A 7,500-nucleotide genomic window follows, 5' to 3' on the forward strand; every position below is an offset into this window, starting at 1 on the left:
AGGGACAGAGAGAGAGAGACAGAGAAAGACAGAGAGAGAGGGACAGAGGAACAGAGAGAGAGACAGAGGAACAGAGAGAGAGACACCGAGAGAGACAGAGAGACAGAGAGAGACACAGAGAGACACAGAGAGAGAGGGACACAGAGAGAGGGACAGAGGGAAAGAGAGATAGAGGGACAGAGGGAAAGAGAGATAGAGGGACAGAGAGAGGGAGGGGACAGAGAGAGAGAGAGAGAGAGAGAGAGAGAGAGAGAGAGAGAGAGAGAGAGAGAGACAGAGAGGGACAGAGAGAGAGAGAGAGAGGGACAGAGAGAGAGAGGGACAAGAGAGAGAGAGAGAGGGACAGAGAGAGAGAGAGAGAGGGACAGAGAGAGAGAGAGAGAGGGACAGAGAGAGAGAGAGAGGGACAGAGAGAGAGAGAGAGAGAGACAGAGAGAGAGAGAGAGAGAGAGACAGAGAGAGAGAGGGACAGAGAGAGAGAGAGAGAGAGAGACAGAGAGAGAGAGGGACAGAGAGAGAGAGAGAGAGAGAGAGGGACAGACAGGACAACATAATGAATGAGATGAATAGTTTCACATGAAGTTAATTTCATATCACATGTAACAAGACAGTTTAGTTACCTGGAGGAAATGGATGTGATCCTCTGTGTGTGAGAGCTGCTCCAGCTCAGTGCTTCTCTTCCTCAGCTCAGCTATCTCCTGCTTCAGTTGCTCCAGGACTCCTTCAGCTTCACTCACTTGATCCTTCTCTTGGGCTCTGATCAGCTCCTTCACCTCAGAGCTCCTTCTCTCAATGGAGCGGATCAGCTCAGTAAAGATCTGATCACTGTCCTCCACTGCTGACTGTGCAGAGCGCTGTTGAGAGAGAGAGAGAGAGAGAGAGAGAGACAGAGAGAGAGGGACAGAGAGAGAGAGAGAGAGAGACAGAGAGAGAGAGAGACAGAGAGACAGAGAGGGACAGAGAGAGAGAGAGAGAGAGAGAGAGAGAGAGAGAGAGAGGGGGAGAGAGAGAGAGAGGGACAGAGAGAGAGAGAGAGAGAGAGAGAGAGAGAGGGACAGAGAGAGAGAGAGAGGGACAGAGAGAGAGAGAGAGAGGGACAAGAGAGAGAGAGAGAGGGACAGAGAGAGAGAGAGAGACAGAGAGAGAGAGAGAGGGAGAGAGAGAGAGAGAGAGGAGAGAGAGTAAGAGAGAGGGACAGAGTAAGAGAGAGGGACAGAGTAAGAGAGAGAGAGAGAGGGACAGAGAGAGAGAGGGACAGAGAGAGAGAGAGACAGAGAGAGAGAGAGAGATAGCAGTTAGTTAATAGTATCTCTTCTTGCAAATTCATCTTCTGCACATCTATCATTCCAGTGTTTAATTGCTAAATTGTAATTATTTCGCCACCACGGCCTATTTATTAACTTACCTCCTTTATCTTACCTCATTTGCACAACTGTATATAGACTTTTCTATTGTGTTATTGACTGTACGTTTGTTTATTCCATGTGTAACTCTGTGTTGTTGTTTGTGTCACACTGCTTTGCTTTATCTTGGCCAGGTCGCAGTTGTAAATGAGAACTTGTTCTCAACTGGCCTACCTGGTTAAATAAAGGACTTGTTCTCAACTGGCCTACCTGGTTAAATAAAGGTTTCATTAAAAAGTGTGGCAATAACTTAACTTTTAATTATTTAGACAGACTCCTCTAAATAATAAATATAATAAAATAACAAAAAAACAGTTAAATGGTAAGTACTATACATAGGTTTATTTAAAAAATAACAATAGAACCTATTTAGTACTATAATGGTATTTACTAACATAATATTATTACTATAATAGTTTCTAAAGGGGTTCTAGGCTACCCTACCCTAGAATTAGGGTTCAGGATAAAATAGGTTATACGTAGGGTTAGAGTTTCTGTACAGCACTTTGTGACATCTGCTGATGTAAAAAGGTCTTCATAAATACATTAGATTGATTGTTAGGTTCAGGGTATTTAAAGAGATAAACTGTATGGGTTTATATCTCTCTTGCTCCTCCCTGTGGTCTTCTGTGGGAACTACATACCTCATTCACCACACTTGATAGGCTCATAATCTGAGGTAGCAACTGAGTCAGAGCTACAAATCAATGATCTCCACCTATCCATTAGGTTTACAACTCAGTGAACCTGCGCAGCATTCTCTCTATTTGATGTCTACGAACCAACAGATTTCAACACATATCAAATTACCAGTTACCATTATTAGTAGCTGTAACCTAGTTAATAATAAGTTACCTGAGGTAAACCTACAAGGATAGTTAATAATAAGTTACCTGAGGTAAACCTACAAGGTTAACGCGGGCTGGAAGAGAATTACTTCAAAACCACAGCAAACAGCTGGGACATATAGTAATATTATATATATATATAATATTATATCACTGGGCTCCTCTGTGCTAACAAACCCTGTGTACCCCCCTCCCCTGTTTAACCTTGAATTTCGTTCAGAAAAACACTTCCACATTTAGCAAAACGAACCAACTCTTTACGGATCTGTTCGGTGGTAATAAACGGAGGCAGATTAGACACCACTACTCTTGTCGAAATCAGCACCAACACAACCCCTCACATAAATCATACTGGTAACTAGCCGGGTAACAAGACTCACCTTTTACATTACCACAACCACCGCCTTGTTCATTCTGGATACAGAGTGTATATGTTCCTCTCCCACCTGTTCACCGACCAGGATCAATAATTCCTCCACACCATTCTCCACAACGCACCTGAAGAGACAGCGTTTCTTCTCCACTCGGTTGAGGACATCAAACTACCCTACTCCCTCCTCAACTCTAACCGATAAACAGCGGAAACCGATAAACAAACCCTCCCACCATGACAAAATACATTTGGAAAATAGGCAAAAGAATAGCTGCACTCTTTACGAACGACAAAACCTCACGTTACCAACTTCTTCTTCTTCTATGGTATAATGGCGGTCCTCAAACCAACGTTAAAGGAGCGTGGCGCCTCCTACTGTGCTGGAGTGTGTTCAATCACGGTTTACACCATTTCTAAATCCTCCTACCTAACTCAGTACTTCTGAGAAAATAAAAAGATCCCTACTAACTTCTAATAGACCCTCCCCATCCCCCAAATCCCTTCCAAACCCCCCCAACCTCAATGACCCTACACTTCAATCTTTCCCTCTCTTCAACATCCTTACAACAATATAACAACACATGCTCCACCGTTTCATTGACAATACCCTCCAGACACAAACCATTCACATGCTGCCAACCAGATGGAAGGACCAGTTCGATGTACAATGTCCTAAAGACAATCGAGGAAACACCACCTCTTCCTTCCTAATCTGACCTTTGAACCTTGGTCCACCGACCTTTCTTTGGAGGGCATATAAATGCCGTCCCTTGTGCTCAGAGTCCCATCTCTTCTGCCACACATCTATCAAAATGTCTCTGATCTCACATTTGTCCTCACCTCTACCCAGTGGAACATTAATATATATTAGATCTTGTTTTAAAGTTATTTTAGCTAACTAGTCTACAATTTCATTCCATTCCACACCTGAATGTGCTGGGACCCAGCAGAATCTCACTACTAGACCCATTCTCTCAATTCTCCATAATAACATTAATACCTCCAATAGTAGGTCACTCCTAATAGATTTACCAGATGATAAACTATTCAATACAGACAGAGAATCTGAGGATACTATAATTCTAACAGGTTGTACGTCCTCCACCCACTGGAGGACAACTATTATCACCAACAGTTCAACTGAGTACACTGACAGTTCATCTGTTAGTCTTCTACATATCTGCACATCACATTCAGGAAGGTAAACACCTGCTCCTGTGGGCCCACTATCTGGGCCCTTGGATCCATCTGTGAAAAGAGGTAAAAAAGCATAACAACTTCTACCAATGTAATTGTCAACCAGTTTCCCTTTATCACTGACTTCTGACCCAATCTTTCCTTTTGTCTACCAAGGTTAGATCAACAACAGGATCTGGGAGTAACCATGGAGGAACATCCCCTATCACCACAGAAAGGGCCAACCTCCAACTCCCTGAAACTACTCTCATCAGCAAGCTTTCCAACTGTCCAACCAAAACCACTGCCTTGTCTACTAGTATATTCCCAACAGTCATCTAGAACAGTAGCAGTGGGATGCTCAACCTCACAGCCTTTCAACCCAATAAGCTAATGACAATTTATTACGTCAGTATATCCAAAGGCATCTCACCTGCCTCAACTGGACTATAATATAAATCCATGATATTATGGGATACAAAATGGGAAAAGGGGAAATTATGATAATACTAAAAAACACCCTTCTAACTAACCCTACACTCATTAAAACCCACTACCCCATTCCACTACTTTGACCCTATCTGCTCCTGCACCAGGCCAACTAACCCTACACTCATTAAAACCCACTACCCCATTCCACTACTTTGACCCTATCTGCTCCTGCACCAGGCCAACTAACCCTACACTCATTAAAAACCACTAGCCCATTCCACTACTTTGACCCTATCTGCTCCTGCACCAGGCCAACTAACCCTACACTCATTAAAACCCACTACCCCATTCCACTACTTTGACCCTATCTGCTCCTGCACCAGGCCAACTAACACTACACTCATTAAAACCCACTACCCCATTCCACTACTTTGACCCTATCTGCTCCTGCACCAGGCCAACTAACCCTACACTCATTAAAACCCACTACCCCATTCCACTACTTTGACCCTATCTGCTCCTGCACCAGGCCAACTAACCCTACACTCATTAAAACCCACTACCCCCATTCCACTACTTTGACCCTATCTGCTCCTGCACCAGGGCAACTAACCCTACACTCATTAAAACCCACTACCCCATTCCACTACTTTGACCCTATCTGCTCCTGCACCAGGCCAACTAACCCTACACTCATTAAAACCCACTACCCCCATTCCACTACTTTGACCCTATCTGCTCCTGCACCAGGCCAACTAACCCTACACTCATTAAAACCCACTACCCCCATTCCACTACTTTGACCCTATCTGCTCCTGCACCAGGCCAACTAACCCTACACTCATTAAAACCCACTACCCCCATTCCACTACTTTGACCCTATCTGCTCCTGCACCAGGCCAACTAACCCTACACTCATTAAAACCCACTACCCCATTCCACTACTTTGACCCTATCTGCTCCTGCACCAGGCCAACGGCCTGGGAGGACGGGACACCACCACTCAACACACCCTGGAACTCTTCTGAAGTCAAATCTAGTATGACCAAATACTTCTCTGCAGCTGCCACCAAAACATATTTTTTTCTGTGATTTACATTCCATTTCTGTGGTACAGTTGATAACCATTTGCTATGAACACTAAGAAGCCAACCTTACTGAAGCATATATCACTGGTTGGCCCATCCCTCTGTGCTGTCACAGATCTACTACTCACAGGGATCCTCTCAGGATTCTTCAGCCTTGACCCATCCTCCTCTACTTTCTTCACTGCCTCAGCAGTGACAACCTGTTCCCAACAGTGGGGTCAGTGGGATTGGATAGGGGCCCCTCTACCTCTCTCTCTCTCTCTCTCTGACTGGAGGAGACAGGTGAAATGGTGTGTCTCCTCTGGTCAACAATACTCACCTTGAGAGACTCCACAGCCTGTTGGAGCTCCTTCAGCTCCTTCTCTCTCTCCTGGAATCTCTGCTGGACCTTCTGCTGACTCATCCCCAGCTGCCTCTGTGGAGAATCACTCTTCAATGAGCTATCAAGCTTTATTAGTCCAGTAGATCAATAGTATAGTAATGTGACATAGGGCCCATAGAGAGGAAGATCTAAAAAAATGGATGGTCCATTTACTAAATGATATTTATTTGTTGCTATGTGAATGATTATAGTTTTTATGGTAGGACTACATGTATCAACAGGTTGAGACTGAACTTTGGACTCATAAAAGGCCATTCAGAATGATAATAGTGTTTGACATTATAAAATGGTGATACATCTGGAGAATCTGGGTTAACATATCAATATACTCAAGGTTTGTGTTCATATTTGTTCTGCTGAGGATCCATTTCATTTCAATGATCTCATATTCAAACAGCCTTAGTTCCTACTGTATCTTTAATTCTTTGTTTATCAGACAGTCACCAATAAGTTGTTCTGGTCTTACCTGTTTCTCAGTCCTCTCTGCTGCAGCTGACACTGTATCATGGCCTTTATGTTCATCCATTGTACACAGATAACAGATACACTGCTGATCGGTACGACAGTAAACCTCCAGCAGTTTGTCATGATGAGAGCAGATCTTCTCCTGTAGTTGTGCGGTGGCTTTGACCAGCTTGTGCCTCTTCAAAGCAGGAGATTCGTAGTGAGATTGGAGGTGAGTCTCACAGTAAGAGGCCAGACACGCCAGACAGGACATGAGTGCTTTCTGCTTTCTGGTCCCAGTGCAGACATCACACGCCACATCTCTAGGTCCAGCATAGCACAGAGCAGGAGGGGAGCAGCCTGGAGTCCTGTCTTCTTCAGTTTCTCCACCAGCTCAGCCAACATGTTATTTTTACTCAGCGTCGGCCTCGGACTGAAGGTCTGTCTGCACTGAGGACAGCTATAGACCCCTTTCAGAACATCCTGATCCCAGCAGCCCCTCAATACAGCTCCTACAGTAACTGTGTCCACAGGGGATGGTGACTGGTTCCTTCAGTAGATCCAGACAGACAGAACAACAGAACTGGTCCTGGTCCAGCAGAACTCCCTGTTGAGCCATTTGGACGGTTGTTCACTCTCACACAGACAGACGACACAGAGACTCAGATCAGTTTCGTTTCCTCAGAAGACAGTTTGTGAAGGGGGAGGGATTTTCTGGTTCTGCCAGAGGGGTGGGGTTAGAGGGAGGGAGGGGTTAGAGGAATGCAGGAAGAGAGAGAGGAACTGCATGCAACATCAAGAGGGGAGACAAATAGTTTTGTTCCAATGTTAGAGCCCTTAACATGGAACAAATGACATAATGAATCTTAAAATGTGAGTTGTTAGAATATATGAAGGGTAACAGTTTTCTATGAAGTACGTATGTATCATTATTTTAATCACCTTTATAATGCCTTATAAATCAATAAGTCCTGAGGAGGTGTGATATATGGTTATTATACAGTACCGCGGCTAAGGGCTGTTCTTAGACAAGACACAACACGGATTGAGAATTATCTAACACTTTCAACAATACAATCACATTTTATTTCATTGGTTTCGTACACATATTTATCAGATGTTATTGTGGGTGTAGTGAAATGCTTGTGTTCCTGGTTCCAACAGTGCAGTAATATCTAACAATGCTTGTGTTCCTGGCTCCAACAGTGCAGTAGTATCTAACAATGCTTGTGTTCCCAGCTCCAACAGTGCAGTAATATCTAACAATGCTTGTGTTCCTGGCTCCAACAGTGCAGTAATATCTATCAATGCTTGTGTTCCCAGCTCACAGAGGGCAAATCTAAAAAGTCAATGA

General features: G+C 44.1%; 1 pseudogene; it reads right to left on the bottom strand.

Annotated features, from left to right (window-relative positions):
* Positions 1–6,958, bottom strand: part of LOC106574352 (tripartite motif-containing protein 16-like) — a 10,361-nt pseudogene extending 3,403 nt beyond the window's left edge.
* Positions 6,959–7,500: the final 542 nt, after the last annotated feature.

Source organism: Salmo salar, chromosome ssa03, assembly GCF_905237065.1.
Source record: "Salmo salar chromosome ssa03, Ssal_v3.1, whole genome shotgun sequence".
Classification (NCBI taxonomy): domain Eukaryota; kingdom Metazoa; phylum Chordata; class Actinopteri; order Salmoniformes; family Salmonidae; genus Salmo; species Salmo salar.